The sequence below is a fragment of the Oncorhynchus nerka genome, linkage group LG9b, assembly GCF_034236695.1.
Source record: "Oncorhynchus nerka isolate Pitt River linkage group LG9b, Oner_Uvic_2.0, whole genome shotgun sequence".
Taxonomy (NCBI): Eukaryota; Metazoa; Chordata; class Actinopteri; order Salmoniformes; family Salmonidae; genus Oncorhynchus; species Oncorhynchus nerka.
In genome coordinates, this window is record NC_088424.1 from 37,134,240 (window position 1) to 37,157,448 (window position 23,209).

The 23,209-nt window shown below is 49.4% G+C and overlaps 1 pseudogene; it reads left to right on the forward strand.

The window, feature by feature from the left end:
* LOC115114023 (NAD-dependent protein deacylase sirtuin-6-like) overlaps window positions 1-22,693 on the forward strand; it is a 66,034-nt pseudogene extending 43,341 nt beyond the window's left edge.
* The last annotated feature ends 516 nt before the right edge of the window (window positions 22,694-23,209 follow it).

The window sequence follows — 23,209 nt, forward strand, 5'->3', positions numbered from 1 at the left end:
AATGTGGAGGCTATATATGTAACAGAGTCAATGTGGAGGCTATATACAGGGGTACCAGGGAACAGAGTCAATGTGGAGGCTATATACAGGGGGTACCAGGGAACAGAGTGAATGTGGAGGCTATATACAGGGGTACCAGTACAGAGTGAATGTGGAGGCTATACAGAGGGAACAGAATGAATGTGGAGGCTATATACAGGGGTACCAGGAACAGAGTGAATGTGGAGGCTATATACAGGGGGTACCAGGGAACAGAGTGAATGTGGAGGTTATATACAGGGGTACCAGGGAACAGAGTGAATGTGGAGGCTATATACAGGGGTACCAGGGAACAGAGTGAATGTGGAGGCTATATACAGGGGGTACCAGGGAACAGAGTGAATGTGGAGGCTATATACAGGGGTACCAGGGAACAGAGTGAATGTGGAGGCTATATACAGGGGGTACCAGGGAACAGAGTCAATGTGGAGGCTATATACAGGGGGTACCAGGGAACAGAGTGAATGTGGAGGCTATATACAGGGGTACCAGGGAACAGAGTCAATGTGGAGGCTATATACAGGGGTACCAGGGAACAGAGTGAATGTGGAGGCTATATACAGGGGTACCAGGGAACAGAGTCAATGTGGAGGCTATATACAGGGGTACCAGGGAACAGAGTGAATGTGGAATATACAGGGGTACCAGGGAACAGAGTGAATGTGGAGGCTATATACAGGGGGTACCAGGGAACAGAGTGAATGTGGAGGCTATATACAGGGGGGTACCAGGGAACAGAGTGAATGTGGAGGCTATATACAGGGGGTACCAGGAACAGAGTGAATGTGGAGGCTATATACAGGGGGTACCAGGGAACAGAGTGAATGTGGAGGCTATATACAGGGGTACCAGGAACAGAGTGAATGTGGAGGCTATATACAGGGGGTACCAGGGAACAGAGTTAATGTGGAGGCTATATACAGGGGTACCAGGGAACAGAGTGAATGTGGAGGCTATATACAGGGGGTACCAGGGAACAGAGTGAATGTGGAGGCTATATACAGGGGTACCAGGGAACAGAGTGAATGTGGAGGCTATATACAGGGGTACCAGGAACAGAGTGAATGTGGAGGCTATATACAGGGTACCAGGAACAGAGTTAATGTGGAGGCTATATACAGGGGTACCAGGGAACAGAGTGAATGTGGAGGCTATATACAGGGGGTACCAGGGAACAGAGTGAATGTGGAGGCTATATACAGGGGGTACCAGGGAACAGAGTGAATGTGGAGGCTATATACAGGGGTACCAGGAACAGAGTGAATGTGGAGGCTATATACAGGGGGCACCAGGGAACAGAGTGAATGTGGAGGCTATATACAGGGGGTACCAGGGAACAGAGTGAATGTGGAGGCTATATACAGGGGTACCAGGGAACAGAGTGAATGTGGAGGCTATATACAGGGGTACCAGGAACAGAGTGAATGTGGAGGCTATATACAGGGGTACCAGGGAACAGAGTGAATGTGGAGGCTATATACAGGGGTACCAGGGAACAGAGTGAATGTGGAGGCTATATACAGGGGGGTACCAGGGAACAGAGTCAATGTGGAGGCTATATACAGGGGGAAAATTACCAGGGAACAGAGTGAATGTGGAGGCTATATACAGGGGTACCAGGGAACAGAGTCAATGTGGAGGCTATATACAGGGGTACCAGGGAACAGAGTGAATGTGGAGGCTATATACAGGGGTACCAGGGAACAGAGTCAATGTGGAGGCTATATACAGGGTACCAGGGAACAGAGTCAATGTGGAGGCTATATACAGGGGTACCAGGGAACAGAGTGAATGTGGAGGCTATATACAGGGGTACCAGGGAACAGAGTCAATGTGGAGGCTATATACAGGGGTACCAGGAACAGAGTCAATGTGGAGGCTATATACAGGGGTACCAGGGAACAGAGTGAATGTGGAGGCTATGGGGTAGGCTATCAATGTGGAGGCTATATACAGGGGTACCAGGGAACAGAGTCAATGTGGAGGCTATATACAGGGGTACCAGGGAACAGAGTCAATGTGGAGGCTATATACAGGGGTACCAGGGAACAGAGTCAATGTGGAGGCTATATACAGGGGTACCAGGGAACAGAGTCAATGTGGAGGCTATATACAGGGGTACCAGGGAACAGAGTCAATGTGGAGGCTATATACAGGGGTACCAGGGAACAGAGTCAATGTGGAGGCTATATACAGGTACCAGGGAACAGAGTCAATGTGGAGGCTATATACAGGGGGGCACCAGGGAACAGAGTGAATGTGGAGGCTATATACAGGGGGTACCAGGGAACAGAGTCAATGTGGAGGCTATATACAGGGGTACCAGGGAACAGAGTCAATGTGGAGGCTATATACAGGGGTACCAGGGAACAGAGTGAATGTGGAGGCTATATACAGGGGTACCAGGGAGTCAATGTGGAGGCTATATACAGGGGTACCAGGGAACAGAGTCAATGTGGAGGCTATATACAGGGGTACCAGGGAACAGAGTGAATGTGGAGGCTATATACAGGGGTACCAGGGAACAGAGTCAATGTGGAGGCTATATACAGGGGTACCAGGGAACAGAGTCAATGTGGAGGCTATATACAGGGGGTACCAGGGAACAGAGTCAATGTGGAGGCTATATACAGGGGGCACCAGGGAACAGAGTCAATGTGGAGGCTATATACAGGGGGTACCAGGAACAGAGTCAATGTGGAGGCTATATACAGGGGTACCAGGGAACAGAGTCAATGTGGAGGCTATATACAGGGGTACCAGGAACAGAGTTAATATGGAGGCTATATACAGGGGTACCAGGGAACAGAGTCAATGTGGAGGCTATATACAGGGGTACCAGGGAACAGAGTCAATGTGGAGGCTATATACAGGGGTACCAGGGAACAGAGTGAATGTGGAGGCTATATACAGGGGTACCAGGGAACAGAGTCAATGTGGAGGCTATATACAGGGGTACCAGGGAACAGAGTGAATGTGGAGGCTATATACAGGGGTACCAGGGAACAGAGTCAATGTGGAGGCTATATACAGGGGTACCAGGGAACAGAGTCAATGTGGAGGCTATATACAGGGGTACCAGGGAACAGAGTGAATGTGGAGGCTATATACAGGGGTACCAGGGAACAGAGTCAATGTGGAGGCTATATACAGGGGTACCAGGGAACAGAGTCAATGTGGAGGCTATATACAGGGGTACCAGGAACAGAGTCAATGTGGAGGCTATATACAGGGGTACCAGGGAACAGAGTTAATGTGGAGGCTATATACAGGGGGTACCAGGAACAGAGTCAATGTGGAGGCTATATACAGGGGGTACCAGGGAACAGAATCAATGTGGAGGCTATATACAGGGGTACCAGGGAACAGAGTGAATGTGGAGGCTATATACAGGGGTACCAGGGAACAGAGTGAATGTGGAGGCTATATACAGGGGGTACCAGGGAACAGAGTGAATGTGGAGGCTATATACAGGGGTACCAGGGAACAGAGTGAATGTGGAGGCTATATACAGGGGACCAGGGAACAGAGTCAATGTGGAGGCTATATACAGGGGTACCAGGGAACAGAGTCAATGTGGAGGCTATATACAGGGGTACCAGGGAACAGAGTGAATGTGGAGGCTATATACAGGGGGTACCAGGGAACAGAGTGAATGTGGAGGCTATATACAGGGGTACCAGGGAACAGAGTCAATGTGGAGGCTATATACAGGGACCAGGGAACAGAGTCAATGTGGAGGCTATATACAGGGGTACCAGGGAACAGAGTGAATGTGGAGGCTATATACAGGGGTAGGAACAGAGTCAATGTGGAGGCTATATACAGGGGTACCAGGGAACAGAGTCAATGTGGAGGCTATATACAGGGGTACCAGGGAACAGAGTCAATGTGGAGGCTATATACAGGGGTACCAGGGGAACAGAGTCAATGTGGAGGCTATATACAGGGGTACCAGGGAACAGAGTCAATGTGGAGGCTATATACAGGGGTACCAGGGAACAGAGTGAATGTGGAGGCTATATACAGGGGTACCAGGAACAGAGTGAATGTGGAGGCTATATACAGGGGTACCAGGGAACAGAGTGAATGTGGAGGCTATATACAGGGGGCCAGGGAACAGAGTCAATGTGGAGGCTATATACAGGGGGTACCAGGGAACAGAGTCAATGTGGAGGCTATATACAGGGGTACCAGGGAACAGAGTTAATGTGGAGGCTATATACAGGGGGTACCAGGGAACAGAGTCAATGTGGAGGCTATATACAGGGGTACCAGGGAACAGAGTCAATGTGGAGGCTATATACAGGGGTACCAGGGAACAGAGTCAATGTGGAGGCTATATACAGGGGTACCAGGAACAGAGAATGGGAGGCTATATACAGGGGTACCAGGGAACAGAGTCAATGTGGAGGCTATATACAGGGGTACCAGGAACAGAGTTAATATGGAGGCTATATACAGGGTACCAGGGAACAGAGTGAATGTGGAGGCTATATACAGGGGTACCAGGGAACAGAGTCAATGTGGAGGCTATATACAGGGGTACCAGGGAACAGAGTGAATGTGGAGGCTATATACAGGGGTACCAGGGAACATAGTTAATATGGAGGCTATATACAGGGGGTACCAGGGAACAGAGTCAATGTGGAGGCTATATACAGGGGGTACTGGGACAGAGTCAATATGGAGGTTATATACAGGGGTACCAGGGAACAGAGTGAATGTGGAGGCTATATACAGGGGTACCAGGGAACAGAGTCAATGTGGAGGCTTTATACAGGGGTACCAGGGAACAGAGTGAATGTGGAGGCTATATACAGGGGTACCAGGGAACAGAGTGAATGTGGAGGCTATATACAGGGGTACCAGGGAACAGAGTCAATGTGGAGGCTTTATACAGGGGTACCAGGGAACAGAGTGAATGTGGAGGCTATATACAGGGGTACCAGGAACAGAGTGAATGTGGAGGTTATATACAGGGGGTACCAGGGAACAGAGTGAATGTGGAGGCTATATACAGGGGTACCAGGGAACAGAGTGAATGTGGAGGCTATATACAGGGGTACCAGGGAACAGAGTGAATGTGGAGGTTATATACAGGGGGTACTGGGACAGAGTCAATGTGGAGGCTATATACAGGGGGTACCAGGGAACAGAGTCAATGTTGAGGCTATATACAGGGGGTACCAGGGAACAGAGTGAATGTGGAGGCTATATACAGGGGGTACCAGGGAACAGAGTCAATGTGGAGGCTTTATACAGGGGTACCAGGGAACAGAGTGAATGTGGAGGTTATATACAGGGGTACCAGGGAACAGAGTGAATGTGGAGGCTATATACAGGGTACCAGGGAACAGAGTCAATGTGGAGGCTATATACAGGGTACCAGGGAACAGAGTGAATGTGGAGGCTATATACAGGGGGTACCAGGGAACAGAGTGAATGTGGAGGCTATATACAGGGGGTACCAGGGAACAGAGTGAATGTGGAGGCTATATACAGGGGTACCAGGGAACAGAGTGAATGTGGAGGCTATATACAGGGGTACCAGGGAACAGAGTGAATGTGGAGGTTATATACAGGGGTACCAGGGAACAGAGTGAATGTGGAGGCTATATACAGGGGTACCAGGGAACAGAGTCAATGTGGAGGCTTTATACAGGGGTACCAGGGAACAGAGTGAATGTGGAGGCTATATACAGGGGTACCAGGGAACATAGTTAATGTGGAGGCTATATACAGGGGTACCAGGGAACAGAGTGAATGTGGAGGCTATATACAGGGGGTACCAGGGAACAGAGTGAATGTGGAGGCTATATACAGGGGTACCAGGGAACAGAGTGAATGTGGAGGCTATATACAGGGGGTACCAGGGAACAGAGTAGTTAATATGGAGGCTATATACAGGGGGTACCAGGAACAGAGTGAATGTGGAGGCTATATACAGGGGGTACCAGGGAACAGAGTGAATGTGGAGGCTATATACAGGGGGTACCAGGGAACAGAGTGAATGTGGAGGCTATATACAGGGGGTACCAGGGAACAGAGTGAATGTGGAGGCTATATACAGGGGTACCAGGAACAGAGTGAATGTGGAGGCTATATACAGGGGGGTACCAGGGAACAGAGTGAATGTGGAGGCTATATACAGGGGGTACCAGGGAACAGAGTCAATGTGGAGGTTATATACAGGGGTACCAGGGAACAGAGTGAATGTGGAGGCTATATACAGGGGGTACCAGGGAACAGAGTCAATGTGGAGGTTATATACAGGGGTACCAGGGAACAGAGTGAATGTGGAGGCTATATACAGGGGGTACCAGGGAACAGAGTCAATGTGGAGGCTATATACAGGGGTACCAGGGAACAGAGTCAATGTGGAGGTTATATACAGGGGGTACCAGGGAACAGAGTCAATGTGGAGGCTATATACAGGGGTACCAGGGAACAGAGTCAATGTGGAGGCTATATACAGGGTACCAGGGAACAGAGTCAATGTGGAGGTTATATACAGGGGTACCAGGGAACAGAGTGAATGTGGAGGCTATATACAGGGGGTACCAGGAACAGAGTAATATGGAGGCTATATACAGGGGGTACCAGGGAACAGAGTCAATGTGGAGGCTATATACAGGGGGTACCAGGGAACAGAGTCAATGTGGAGGCTATATACAGGGGTACCAGGAACATAGTTAATATGGAGGCTATATACAGGGGTACCAGGGAACAGAGTCAATGTGGAGGCTATATACAGGGGTACCAGGAACAGAGTCAATGTGGAGGCTATATACAGGGTACCAGGGAACAGAGTGAATGTGGAGGCTATATACAGGGGTACCAGGGAACAGAGTCAATGTGGAGGTTATATACAGGGGGGCACCAGGAACAGAGTGAATGTGGAGGCTATATACAGGGGTACCAGGGAACAGAGTCAATGTGGAGGCTATATACAGGGGGTACCAGGGAACAGAGTCAATGTGGAGGCTATATACAGGGGTACCAGGGAACAGAGTGAATGTGGAGGCTATATACAGGGGTACCAGGGAACAGAGTCAATGTGGAGGCTATATACAGGGGTACCAGGGAACAGAGTCAATGTGGAGGTTATATACAGGGGTACCAGGGAACAGAGTGAATGTGGAGGCTATATACAGGGGGTACCAGGGAACAGAGTCAATGTGGAGGCTATATACAGGGGTACCAGGGAACAGAGTCAATGTGGAGGTTATATACAGGGGTACCAGGGAACAGAGTGAATGTGGAGGCTATATACAGGGGTACCAGGGAACATAGTTAATATGGAGGCTATATACAGGGGGTACCAGGGAACAGAGTGAATGTGGAGGCTATATACAGGGGTACCAGGGAACAGAGTTAATGTGGAGGCTATATACAGGGGTACCAGGGAACAGAGTCAATGTGGAGGCTATATACAGGGGGTACTGGGAACAGAGTCAATATGGAGGCTATATACAGGGGGTACCAGGGAACAGAGTGAATGTGGAGGCTATATACAGGGGTACCAGGAACAGAGTCAATGTGGAGGCTATATACAGGGGTACCAGGGAACAGAGTGAATGTGGAGGCTTATATACAGGGGTACCAGGGAACAGAGTGAATGTGGAGGCTATATACAGGGGTACCAGGAACAGAGTCAATGTGGAGGCTTTATACAGGGGTACCAGGGAACAGAGTGAATGTGGAGGCTATATACAGGGGTACCAGGGAACAGAGTGAATGTGGAGGTATATACAGGGGTACCAGGGAACAGAGTGAATGTGGAGGCTATATACAGGGGGTACCAGGGAACAGAGTGAATGTGGAGGCTATATACAGGGGTACCAGGGAACAGAGTGAATGTGGAGGCTATATACAGGGGTACCAGGGAACAGAGTCAATGTGGAGGCTATATACAGGGGGTACCAGGGAACAGAGTCAATGTTGAGGCTATATACAGGGGGTACCAGGGAACAGAGTGAATGTGGAGGCTATATACAGGGGGTACCAGGAACAGAGTCAATGTGGAGGCTATATACAGGGGTACCAGGGAACAGAGTGAATGTGGAGGCTATATACAGGGGTACCAGGGAACAGAGTGAATGTGGAGGCTATATACAGGGGGGTACCAGGGAACAGAGTCAATGTGGAGGCTTTATACAGGGTACCAGGGAACAGAGTGAATGTGGAGGCTATATACAGGGGTACCAGGGAACAGAGTGAATGTGGAGGTATATACAGGGGGTACCAGGGAACAGAGTGAATGTGGAGGCTATATACAGGGGTACCAGGGAACAGAGTGAATGTGGAGGCTATATACAGGGTACCAGGGAACAGAGTGAATGTGGAGGCTATATACAGGGGGTACCAGGGAACAGAGTGAATGTGGAGGCTATATACAGGGGTACCAGGGAACAGAGTGAATGTGGAGGCTATATACAGGGGTACCAGGGAACAGAGTGAATGTGGAGGCTATATACAGGGGGTACCAGGAACAGAGTTAATATGGAGGCTATATACAGGGGGTACCAGGAACAGAGTGAATGTGGAGGCTATATACAGGGGTACCAGGGAACAGAGTCAATGTGGAGGCTATATACAGGGGTACCAGGGAACAGAGTGAATGTGGAGGCTATATACAGGGGGTACCAGGGAACAGAGTTAATGTGGAGGCTATATACAGGGGGTACCAGGGAACAGAGTGAATGTGGAGGCTATATACAGGGGTACCAGGAACAGAGTGAATGTGGAGGCTATATACAGGGGTACCAGGGAACAGAGTGAATGTGGAGGCTATATACAGGGGTACCAGGGAACAGAGTGAATGTGGAGGCTATATACAGGGGGTACCAGGGAACAGAGTGAATGTGGAGGCTATATACAGGGGTACCAGGGAACAGAGTGAATGTGGAGGCTATATACAGGGGGTACCAGGGAACAGAGTCAATGTGGAGGTTATATACAGGGGTACCAGGGAACAGAGTGAATGTGGAGGCTATATACAGGGGGTACCAGGGAACAGAGTCAATGTGGAGGCTATATACAGGGGGTACCAGGGAACAGAGTGAATGTGGAGGCTATATACAGGGGGTACCAGGGAACAGAGTCAATGTGGAGGCTATATACAGGGGTACCAGGGAACAGAGTCAATGTGGAGGTTATATACAGGGGTACCAGGGAACAGAGTGAATGTGGAGGCTATATACAGGGGGTACCAGGGAACAGAGTCAATGTGGAGGCTATATACAGGGGTACCAGGGAACAGAGTCAATGTGGAGGTTATATACAGGGGTACCAGGGAACAGAGTGAATGTGGAGGCTATATACAGGGGTACCAGGGAACATAGTTAATATGGAGGCTATATACAGGGGGTACCAGGGAACAGAGTCAATGTGGAGGCTATATACAGGGGGTACCAGGGAACAGAGTCAATGTGGAGGCTATATACAGGGGGTACCAGGGAACATAGTTAATATGGAGGCTATATACAGGGGTACCAGGGAACAGAGTCAATGTGGAGGCTATATACAGGGGGTACCAGGGAACAGAGTCAATGTGGAGGCTATATACAGGGGTACCAGGGAACAGAGTGAATGTGGAGGCTATATACAGGGGTACCAGGGAACAGAGTCAATGTGGAGGTTATATACAGGGGTACCAGGGAACAGAGTGAATGTGGAGGCTATATACAGGGGTACCAGGGAACAGAGTCAATGTGGAGGCTATATACAGGGGTACCAGGGAACAGAGTCAATGTGGAGGCTATATACAGGGTACCAGGGAACAGAGTGAATGTGGAGGCTATATACAGGGGTACCAGGGAACAGAGTCAATGTGGAGGCTATATACAGGGGTACCAGGGAACAGAGTCAATGTGGAGGCTATATACAGGGTACCAGGGAACAGAGTGAATGTGGAGGCTATATACAGGGGGTACCAGGGAACAGAGTCAATGTGGAGGCTATATACAGGGGTACCAGGAACAGAGTCAATGTGGAGGTTATATACAGGGGTACCAGGGAACAGAGTGAATGTGGAGGCTATATACAGGGGTACCAGGAACATAGTTAATATGGAGGCTATATACAGGGGGTACCAGGGAACAGAGTCAATGTGGAGGCTATATACAGGGGTACCAGGGAACAGAGTCAATGTGGAGGCTATATACAGGGGCACCAGGGAACAGAGTTAATATGGAGGCTATATACAGGGGTACACAGGGAACAGAGTCAATGTGGAGGCTATATACAGGGGTACCAGGAACAGAGTCAATGTGGAGGCTATATACAGGGGTACCAGGGAACAGAGTGAATGTGGAGGCTATATACAGGGGGTACCAGGGAACAGAGTCAATGTGGAGGCTATATACAGGGGTACCAGGGAACAGAGTCAATGTGGAGGCTATATACAGGGGGTACCAGGGAACAGAGTGAATGTGGAGGCTATATACAGGGGCACCAGGGAACAGAGTCAATGTGGAGGCTATATACAGGGGTACCAGGGAACAGAGTGAATGTGGAGGCTATATACAGGGGCACCAGGGAACATAGTTAATATGGAGGCTATATACAGGGGGTACCAGGGAACAGAGTCAATGTGGAGGCTATATACAGGGGCACCAGGGAACAGAGTCAATGTGGAGGCTATATACAGGGGGTACCAGGGAACAGAGTGAATGTGGAGGCTATATACAGGGGGTACCAGGGAACAGAGTCAATGTGGAGGCTATATACAGGGGGTACCAGGGAACAGAGTCAATGTGGAGGCTATATACAGGGGGTACCAGGGAACAGAGTGAATGTGGAGGCTATATACAGGGGTACCAGGAACAGAGTGAATGTGGAGGCTATATACAGGGGTACCAGGGAACAGAGTGAATGTGGAGGCTATATACAGGGGTACCAGGGAACAGAGTCAATGTGGAGGCTATATACAGGGGTACCAGGGAACAGAGTGAATGTGGAGGCTATACAGGGGTACCAGGGAACAGAGTGAATGTGGAGGCTATATACAGGGGGTACCAGGGAACAGAGTCAATGTGGAGGCTATATACAGGGGTACCAGGGAACAGAGTCAATGTGGAGGTTATATACAGGGGTACCAGGGAACAGAGTGAATGTGGAGGCTATATACAGGGGTACCAGGGAACAGAGTCAATGTGGAGGCTATATACAGGGGTACCAGGGAACAGAGTCAATGTGGAGGTTATATACAGGGGCACCAGGGAACAGAGTGAATGTGGAGGCTATATACAGGGGTACCAGGGAACATAGTTAATATGGAGGCTATATACAGGGGGTACCAGGGAACAGAGTCAATGTGGAGGCTATATACAGGGGGTACCAGGGAACAGAGTCAATGTGGAGGCTATATACAGGGGGTACCAGGAACATAGTTAATATGGAGGCTATATACAGGGGTACCAGGGAACAGAGTCAATGTGGAGGCTATATACAGGGGGTACCAGGGAACAGAGTCAATGTGGAGGCTATATACAGGGGTACCAGGGAACAGAGTGAATGTGGAGGCTATATACAGGGGTACCAGGGAACATAGTTAATATGGAGGCTATATACAGGGGGTACCAGGGAACAGAGTCAATGTGGAGGCTATATACAGGGGGTACCAGGGAACAGAGTCAATGTGGAGGCTATATACAGGGGGTACCAGGGAACATAGTTAATATGGAGGCTATATACAGGGGTACCAGGGAACAGAGTCAATGTGGAGGCTATATACAGGGGGTACCAGGGAACAGAGTCAATGTGGAGGCTATATACAGGGGGTACCAGGGAACAGAGTCAATGTGGAGGCTATATACAGGGGGTACCAGGGAACATAGTTAATATGGAGGCTATATACAGGGGGTACCAGGGAACAGAGTCAATGTGGAGGCTATATACAGGGGTACCAGGGAACATAGTTAATATGGAGGCTATATACAGGGGTACCAGGGAACAGAGTGAATGTGGAGGCTATATACAGGGGGTACCAGGGAACAGAGTCAATGTGGAGGCTATATACAGGGGTACCAGGGAACAGAGTGAATGTGGAGGCTATATACAGGGGTACCAGGGAACATAGTTAATATGGAGGCTATATACAGGGGGTACCAGGGAACAGAGTCAATGTGGAGGCTATATACAGGGGGTACTGGGACAGAGTCAATATGGAGGTTATATACAGGGGTACCAGGGAACAGAGTGAATGTGGAGGCTATATACAGGGGGTACCAGGGAACAGAGTCAATGTGGAGGCTTTATACAGGGGTACCAGGGAACAGAGTGAATGTGGAGGTTATATACAGGGGTACCAGGGAACAGAGTGAATGTGGAGGCTATATACAGGGGTACCAGGGAACAGAGTCAATGTGGAGGCTTTATACAGGGGTACCAGGGAACAGAGTGAATGTGGAGGCTATATACAGGGGTACCAGGGAACAGAGTGAATGTGGAGGTTATATACAGGGGGTACCAGGGAACAGAGTGAATGTGGAGGCTATATACAGGGGTACCAGGGAACAGAGTGAATGTGGAGGCTATATACAGGGGTACCAGGGAACAGAGTGAATGTGGAGGTTATATACAGGGGTACTGGGACAGAGTCAATGTGGAGGCTATATACAGGGGGCACCAGGGAACAGAGTCAATGTTGAGGCTATATACAGGGGTACCAGGGAACAGAGTGAATGTGGAGGCTATATACAGGGGTACCAGGAACAGAGTCAATGTGGAGGCTTTATACAGGGGTACCAGGGAACAGAGTGAATGTGGAGGTTATATACAGGGGTACCAGGGAACAGAGTGAATGTGGAGGCTATATACAGGGGGGTACCAGGGAACAGAGTCAATGTGGAGGCTTTATACAGGGGTACCAGGGAACAGAGTGAATGTGGAGGCTATATACAGGGGTACCAGGGAACAGAGTGAATGTGGAGGCTATATACAGGGGGTACCAGGAACAGAGTGAATGTGGAGGCTATATACAGGGGTACCAGGGAACAGAGTGAATGTGGAGGCTATATACAGGGGTACCAGGGACAGAGTGAATGTGGAGGTATATACAGGGGTACCAGGGAACAGAGTCAATGTGGAGGCTATATACAGGGGTACCAGGAACAGAGTGAATGTGGAGGCTATATACAGGGGGTACCAGGGAACAGAGTCAATGTGGAGGCTATATACAGGGGGTACCAGGAACAGAGTGAATGTGGAGGCTATATACAGGGGTACCAGGGAACAGAGTGAATGTGGAGGCTATATACAGGGGTACCAGGGAACAGAGTGAATGTGGAGGCTATATACAGGGGGTACCAGGAACAGAGTGAATGTGGAGGTTATATACAGGGGTACCAGGGAACAGAGTGAATGTGGAGGTTATATACAGGGGGTACCAGGAACAGAGTGAATGTGGAGGCTATATACAGGGGTACCAGGAACAGAGTGAATGTGGAGGTTATATACAGGGGTACCAGGGAACAGAGTGAATGTGGAGGCTATATACAGGGGTACCAGGGAACAGAGTGAATGTGGAGGCTATATACAGGGGTACCAGGAACAGAGTGAATGTGGAGGCTATATACAGGGGGTACCAGGGAACAGAGTGAATGTGGAGGCTATATACAGGGTACCAGGGAACATAGTTAATATGGAGGCTATATACAGGGGGTACCAGGGAACAGAGTCAATGTGGAGGCTATATACAGGGGGTACCAGGGAACAGAGTCAATGTGGAGGCTATATACAGGGGGTACCAGGGAACATAGTTAATATGGAGGCTATATACAGGGGGTACCAGGGAACAGAGTCAATGTGGAGGCTATATACAGGGGGTACCAGGGAACAGAGTCAATGTGGAGGCTATATACAGGGGGTACCAGGAACAGAGTCAATGTGGAGGCTATATACAGGGGGTACCAGGGAACAGAGTTAATGTGGAGGCTATATACAGGGGGTACCAGGAACAGAGTCAATGTGGAGGCTATATACAGGGGGTACCAGGGAACAGAGTTAATATGGAGGCTATATACAGGGGGTACCAGGGAACAGAGTGAATGTGGAGGCTATATACAGGGGGTACCAGGGAACAGAGTCAATGTGGAGGCTATATACAGGGGGTACCAGGGAACAGAGTGAATGTGGAGGCTATATACAGGGGTACCAGGGAACATAGTTAATATGGAGGCTATATACAGGGGGTACCAGGGAACAGAGTCAATGTGGAGGCTATATACAGGGGGTACTGGGACAGAGTCAATATGGAGGTTATATACAGGGGTACCAGGGAACAGAGTGAATGTGGAGGCTATATACAGGGGGCACCAGGAACAGAGTCAATGTGGAGGCTATATACAGGGGTACCAGGGAACAGAGTGAATGTGGAGGTTATATACAGGGGTACCAGGGAACAGAGTGAATGTGGAGGCTATATACAGGGGTACCAGGGAACAGAGTCAATGTGGAGGCTTTATACAGGGGTACCAGGGAACAGAGTGAATGTGGAGGCTATATACAGGGGTACCAGGGAACAGAGTGAATGTGGAGGTTATATACAGGGGTACCAGGGAACAGAGTGAATGTGGAGGCTATATACAGGGGTACCAGGGAACAGAGTGAATGTGGAGGCTATATACAGGGGTACCAGGGAACAGAGTCAATGTGGAGGCTATATACAGGGGGTACTGGGACCAGAGTCAATGTGGAGGCTATATACAGGGGGTACCAGGGAACAGAGTCAATGTGGAGGCTATATACAGGGGTACCAGGGAACAGAGTGAATGTGGAGGCTATATACAGGGGGTACCAGGGAACAGAGTCAATGTGGAGGCTATATACAGGGGGTACCAGGGAACAGAGTGAATGTGGAGGCTATATACAGGGGTACCAGGGAACAGAGTGAATGTGGAGGCTATATACAGGGGGTACCAGGGAACAGAGTCAATGTGGAGGCTTTATACAGGGGTACCAGGGAACAGAGTGAATGTGGAGGCTATATACAGGGGTACCAGGGAACAGAGTGAATGTGGAGGCTATATACAGGGGGTACCAGGGAACAGAGTGAATGTGGAGGCTATATACAGGGGTACCAGGGAACAGAGTGAATGTGGAGGCTATATACAGGGGTACCAGGGAACAGAGTGAATGTGGAGGTTATATACAGGGGTACCAGGGAACAGAGTGAATGTGGAGGCTATATACAGGGGTACCAGGGAACAGAGTGAATGTGGAGGCTATATACAGGGGGTACCAGGGAACAGAGTCAATGTGGAGGCTATATACAGGGGGTACCGGGGAACAGAGTGAATGTGGAGGCTATATACAGGGGTACCAGGGAACAGAGTGAATGTGGAGGCTATATACAGGGGTACCAGGGAACAGAGTGAATGTGGAGGCTATATACAGGGGGTACCAGGGAACAGAGTGAATGTGGAGGCTATATACAGGGGTACCAGGGAACAGAGTGAATGTGGAGGCTATATACAGGGGGTACCAGGGAACAGAGTGAATGTGGAGGCTATATACAGGGGGTACCAGGGAACAGAGTGAATGTGGAGGCTATATACAGGGGTACCAGGGAACAGAGTGAATGTGGAGGCTATATACAGGGGTACCAGGGAACAGAGTGAATGTGGAGGCTATATACAGGGGTACCAGGGAACAGAGTCAATGTGGAGGCTATATACAGGGGGTACCAGGGAACAGAGTGAATGTGGAGGCTATATACAGGGGGTACCAGGGAACAGAGTCAATGTGGAGGCTTTATACAGGGGGTACCAGGAACAGAGTGAATGTGGAGGCTATATACAGGGGTACCAGGGAACAGAGTGAATGTGGAGGTTATATACAGGGGGTACCAGGGAACAGAGTGAATGTGGAGGCTATATACAGGGGTACCAGGGAACAGAGTGAATGTGGAGGCTATATACAGGGGTACCAGGGAACAGAGTGAATGTGGAGGCTATATACAGGGGTACCAGGGAACAGAGTGAATGTGGAGGCTATATACAGGGGGTACCAGGGAACAGAGTCAATGTGGAGGCTATATACAGGGGTACCAGGAACAGAGTGAATGTGGAGGCTATATACAGGGGTACCAGGGAACAGAGTGAATGTGGAGGCTATATACAGGGGTACCAGGGAACAGAGTGAATGTGGAGGCTATATACAGGGGGTACCAGGGAACAGAGTGAATGTGGAGGTTATATACAGGGGTACCAGGGAACAGAGTGAATGTGGAGGCTATATACAGGGGTACCAGGGAACAGAGTGAATGTGGAGGCTATATACAGGGGTACCAGGGAACAGAGTGAATGTGGAGGCTATATACAGGGGTACCAGGGAACAGAGTCAATGTGGAGGCTATATACAGGGGGTACCAGGGAACAGAGTCAATGTGGAGGCTATATACAGGGGTACCAGGGAACAGAGTGAATGTGGAGGCTATATACAGGGGTACCAGGGAACAGAGTCAATGTGGAGGCTATATACAGGGGTACCAGGGAACAGAGTGAATGTGGAGGTTATATACAGGGGGTACCAGGGAACAGAGTGAATGTGGAGGCTATATACAGGGGTACCAGGGAACAGAGTGAATGTGGAGGCTATATACAGGGGTACCAGGGAACAGAGTCAATGTGGAGGCTATATACAGGGGTACCAGGGAACAGAGTCAATGTGGAGGCTATATACAGGGGGTACCAGGGAACAGAGTCAATGTGGAGGCTATATACAGGGGGTACCAGGGAACAGAGTGAATGTGGAGGCTATATACAGGGGTACCAGGGAACAGAGTCAATGTGGAGGCTATATACAGGGGGTACCAGGGACAGAGTTAATATGGAGGCTATATACAGGGGTACCAGGAACAGAGTGAATGTGGAGGCTATATACAGGGGGTACCAGGGAACAGAGTCAATGTGGAGGCTATATACAGGGGTACCAGGAACAGAGTGAATGTGGAGGCTATATACAGGGGGTACCAGGGAACAGAGTTAATGTGGAGGCTATATACAGGGGTACCAGGGAACAGAGTCAATGTGGAGGCTATATACAGGGGGTACCAGGAACAGAGTCAATATGGAGGCTATATACAGGGGGTACCAGGGAACAGAGTGAATGTGGAGGCTATATACAGGGGGTACCAGGGAACAGAGTCAATGTGGAGGCTATATACAGGGGTACCAGGGAACAGAGTGAATGTGGAGGCTATATACAGGGGTACCAGGGAACAGAGTGAATGTGGAGGCTATATACAGGGGTACCAGGGAACAGAGTCAATGTGGAGGCTATATACAGGGGTACCAGGGAACAGAGTGAATGTGGAGGCTATATACAGGGGTACCAGGGAACAGAGTGAATGTGGAGGTTATATACAGGGGTACCAGGGAACAGAGTGAATGTGGAGGCTATATACAGGGGTACCAGGGAACAGAGTGAATGTGGAGGCTATATACAGGGGTACCAGGGAACAGAGTGAATGTGGAGGCTATATACAGGGGGTACCAGGAACAGAGTCAATGTGGAGGCTATATACAGGGGGTACCAGGGAACAGAGTCAATGTGGAGGCTATATACAGGGGGTACCAGGGAACAGAGTGAATGTGGAGGCTATATACAGGGGTACCAGGGAACAGAGTCAATGTGGAGGCTATATACAGGGGGTACCAGGGAACAGAGTGAATGTGGAGGCTATATACAGGGGTACCAGGGAACAGAGTGAATGTGGAGGCTATATACAGGGGTACCAGGAACAGAGTCAATGTGGAGGCTTTATACAGGGGTACCAGGGAACAGAGTGAATGTGGAGGCTATATACAGGGGTACCAGGGAACAGAGTGAATGTGGAGGCTATATACAGGGGGTACCAGGGAACAGAGTGAATGTGGAGGCTATATACAGGGGGTACCAGGGAACAGAGTGAATGTGGAGGCTATATACAGGGGTACCAGGAACAGAGTGAATGTGGAGGTTATATACAGGGGTACCAGGGAACAGAGTGAATGTGGAGGCTATATACAGGGGTACCAGGGAACAGAGTGAATGTGGAGGCTATATACAGGGGGTACCAGGGAACAGAGTCAATGTGGAGGCTATATACAGGGGGTACCAGGGAACAGAGTGAATGTGGAGGCTATATACAGGGGTACCAGGGAACAGAGTGAATGTGGAGGCTATATACAGGGGTACCAGGAACAGAGTGAATGTGGAGGCTATATACAGGGGGTACCAGGGAACAGAGTGAATGTGGAGGCTATATACAGGGGTACCAGGGAACAGAGTGAATGTGGAGGCTATATACAGGGGTACCAGGGAACAGAGTGAATGTGGAGGCTATATACAGGGGTACCAGGGAACAGAGTGAATGTGGAGGCTATATACAGGGGGTACCAGGGAACAGAGTGAATGTGGAGGCTATATACAGGGGTACCAGGGAACAGAGTGAATGTGGAGGCTATATACAGGGGGTACCAGGGAACAGAGTGAATGTGGAGGCTATATACAGGGGGTACCAGGGAACAGAGTCAATGTGGAGGCTATATACAGGGGTACCAGGGAACAGAGTGAATGTGGAGGCTATATACAGGGGTACCAGGGAACAGAGTCAATGTGGAGGCTATATACAGGGGTACCAGGGAACAGAGTGAATGTGGAGGCTATATACAGGGGTACCAGGGAACAGAGTGAATGTGGAGGCTATATACAGGGGTACCAGGGAACAGAGTGAATGTGGAGGCTATATACAGGGGTACCAGGGAACAGAGTGAATGTGGAGGCTATATACAGGGGTACCAGGGAACAGAGTGAATGTGGAGGCTATATACAGGGGGTACCAGGGAACAGAGTCAATGTGGAGGCTATATACAGGGGGTACCAGGGAACAGAGTGAATGTGGAGGCTATATACAGGGGGTACCAGGGAACAGAGTGAATGTGGAGGCTATATACAGGGGGTACCAGGGAACAGAGTGAATGTGGAGGCTATATACAGGGGGTACCAGGGAACAGAGTGAATGTGGAGGCTATATACAGGGGTACCAGGGAACAGAGTGAATGTGGAGGCTATATACAGGGGTACCAGGGAACAGAGTCAATGTGGAGGCTATATACAGGGGGTACCAGGGAACAGAGTGAATGTGGAGGCTATATACAGGGGTACCAGGAACAGAGTGAATGTGGAGGCTATATACAGGGGGTACCAGGGAACAGAGTCAATGTGGAGGCTATATACAGGGGTACCAGGGAACAGAGTCAATGTGGAGGCTATATACAGGGGGTACCAGGGAACAGAGTGAATGTGGAGGCTATATACAGGGGGGTACCAGGGAACAGAGTCAATGTGGAGGCTATATACAGGGGGTACCAGGAACAGAGTCAATGTGGAGGTTATATACAGGGGGTACCAGGGAACAGAGTGAATGTGGAGGCTATATACAGGGGCTAGGGAACAGAGGAATGTGGAGGCTATATACAGGGGGTACCAGGGAACAGAGTCAATGTGGAGGCTATATACAGGGGGGTACCAGGGAACAGAGTTAATGTGGAGGCTATATACAGGGGGTACCAGGGAACAGAGTCAATGTGGAGGCTATATACAGGGGTACCAGGGAACAGAGTCAATGTGGAGGCTATATACAGGGGTACTGGGAACAGAGTCAATGTGGAGGCTATATACAGGGGTACCAGGGAACAGAGTGAATGTGGAGGCTATATACAGGGGGTACCAGGGAGTCAATGTGGAGGCTATATACAGGGGTACCAGGAACAGAGTGAATGTGGAGGCTATATACAGGGGGTACCAGGGAACATAGTTAATATGGAGGCTATATACAGGGGGTACTGGGACAGAGTCAATGTGGAGGCTATATACAGGGGGTACCAGGGAACAGAGTCAATGTGGAGGCTATATACAGGGGGTACCAGGGAACAGAGTGAATGTGGAGGCTATATACAGGGGGTACCAGGGAACATAGTTAATATGGAGGCTATATACAGGGGGTACTGGGACAGAGTCAATGTGGAGGCTATATACAGGGGGTACTGGGACAGAGTTAATGTGGAGGCTATATACAGGGGGTACGGGGAACAGAGTCAATGTGGAGGCTATATACAGGGGGTACCAGGGAACAGAGTCAATGTGGAGGCTATATACAGGGGGTACCAGGGAACAGAGTCAATGTTGAGGCTATATACAGGGGGTACCAGGGAACAGAGTCAATGTGGAGGCTATATACAGGGGGTACCAGGGAACAGAGTCAATGTAAAGGCTATATACAGGGGGTACCAGGGAACAGAGTCAATGTGGAGGCTATATACAGGGGGTACCAGGTAACAGAGTCAATATGGAGGCTATATACAGGGGGTACCGGAGAACAGAGTCAATGTGGAGGCTATATACAGGGGGTACTGGGACAGAGTCAATGTGGAGGCTATATACAGGGGGTACTGGGACAGAGTCAATATGGAGGTTATATACAGGTGGTACCGGGGAACAGAGTCAATGTGGAGGCTATATACAGGGGGTACCAGGTAACAGAGTCAATATGGAGGTTATATACAGGTGGTACCAGGGAACAGAGTCAATATGGAGGTTATATACAGGTGGTACCGGGGAACAGAGTCAATGTGGAGGCTATATACAGGGGGTACCAGGTAACAGAGTCAATGTGGAGGCTATATACAGGGGGTACCAGGGAACAGAGTCAATGTGGAGGCTATATACAGGTGGTACCGGGGAACAGAGTCAATGTGGAGGCTATATACAGGTGGTACCAGGGAACAGAGTGAATGTGGAGGCTATATACAGGGGGTACCGGGACAGAGTCAATGTGGAGGCTATATACAGGGGGTACGGGGACAGAGTCAATATGGAGGCTATATACAGGGGGTACCGGGACAGAGTCAATGTGGAGGCTATATACAGGAGGTATCGGGACAGAGTCAATGTGGAGGCTATATACAGGGGGTACGGGGACAGAGTCAATGTGGAGGCTATATACAGGTGGTACTGGGACAGAGTCAATGTGGAGGCTATATACAGGGGGTACCGGGACAGAGTCAATGTGGAGGCTATATACAGGAGGTATCGGGACAGAGTCAATGTGGAGGCTATATACAGGGGGTACCAGGGAACAGAGTTAATGTGCGGGGGCACTGGTTAGTCGAGGTAATTGAGGTAATATGTACATGTGGGTGGAGTTAAAGTGATTATGCATAGATTATAAACACAGAGTAGCAGCAGCGTAAAAGAGGGGTCTGATTAGCTGTTCAGGAGTCTTATGACTTGGGGGTAGAAGCTGTTAAGAAGCCTTTTGGACCTAGACTTGGCGCTCCGTAACGCTTGCCATGCGGTAGCAGAGAGAACCGTCTATGACTGGGGTGGCAGGAGTCTTTGGCAATTTTTAGGGCCTTCCTCTGACACCGCCTGTTATAGAGGTCCTGGATGGCAGGAAGCTTGGCCCCACTGATGTACGGGGCCATACAAACTACTCTCTGTATTGTGTTGCGGTCGGAGGCCGCACCAGGCAGTGACGCAACCGGTCAGGATTCTCTCGATGGTGCAGCTGTAGAACCTTTTTAGGATCTGAGGACACATGCCAAATCTTTTCAGTCTCCTGAGGGGGAATAGGCTTTGTCGTATCCTCGTTACGACTGTCTTGGTGGGTTTGGACCATGATAGTTTAGAGCCTATTATCTTCAGAACTCTCCTATTGTCACATAGAACTGTGTAATTCTAGGGTCTGGTGTTCCACAGAAGGGCTGTAGGGACCGTGATAGAATTAGAAACCAGCTGCATGAATAATTCAGCCACAGTGGTCAGTGACTCACTGAGAGATGGATAGACCTGCACATGATTAATGACTTTACATATTCTCAAAGCTAATCCCATGGCAGGACCTTTAGAAAGTTTGAAGGCGATTCATCCATAATGAATACAAAGGCCTAAGTAAGTAGTACGTTTAGAATGTTTACATACTCTTTAGAATGTTTACATACTCTTTAGAATGTTTACATACTGAACGTCTGCAGAGGCAGTATCGTCTTGATGTCTAATCCTGCCCATGTCTGGGTGGTTTCACCTTTGAAGGTGGAGAAGTTACAGTTTCACAGGTGAATGATATTATTTTGAAGCCAGTAGTTTTTCTGGGTTTACATGGTAAGTATAAACTCCTGGCTTTTCTATCATTTGTGATGCCAGTCCAATCAGTCTGGGGAGGCTTCAGCCATATTGCTCACATCTAGCCTGTTCTTTCAGTTCTGCAAACTCTGAGGTGATAGGAACTAGTTTGCTGTTTCTCTTCGAGGTCTCATTCTCATGTTTGTTTCTGTCGGGCAGGACAAGCACGCGCACCTGCGTATTAATGGTTACATGGACGAGGTCATGAATCAGCTGATGGAGCTGCTGGGAATGGACATTCCAAAAGGGGAGGGGCCCACCTTCTGCAAGAGCTTCACCTCTGACCAGAAACCACTTCCTGCCATCGCTGCACATGAGGAAGTGAGGGGGGTGAAGAAAGAGGGTTAAAAGGGAGGGGAGGAAAAGACTGGCAGAACCAAAGAAGAAGGAGGATGAGAATGACCTCCAGGCCTGTAATAAACCCTGGTCCAGTCTCAACACAGAACCAGGATCCACCCAGAGGGGGAAGAGACCAGAGTGAGAGGGCCAGCTCCCCATCCCTCTACCTCTAACAGTGCAGACAGCCCCCTATAGCAAAGATACAACCATTAGTATCTTACTAGTGTCCCGCAACCCCTCAGTTGTTATACATACTGATCCAGAACAGTGGTTGCAGTAGCCGGCTGCCTGGGACCAATGCAAAGACCTCTGTTTAGGTGAGAATGTTTACCTCTGACAGAACATACAGTAGGGATGGACGATTAAGTACCAGGAAGAGACTAAAACCAGCACAACCGTGGCTCTCTAGTGGACATTTCTCAGAAATACAGATCTAGGAAAGGGAAAGAAGCACCTTTAATATAATAGGAATCTGACCAGGAAAGACAAGTTCACGAGCCAGAGCAAGGCAACCCAACACCACACATCAACAATACTGAAAACGTTTACATGCATGACTGTAAGTCTCTATAGACAAAAGTGTCTACTAAATGACAAATATAATATTGTTGAGAGTAATGACACTTCATTGGGGTGACGGTCATAACACTGGGATTTC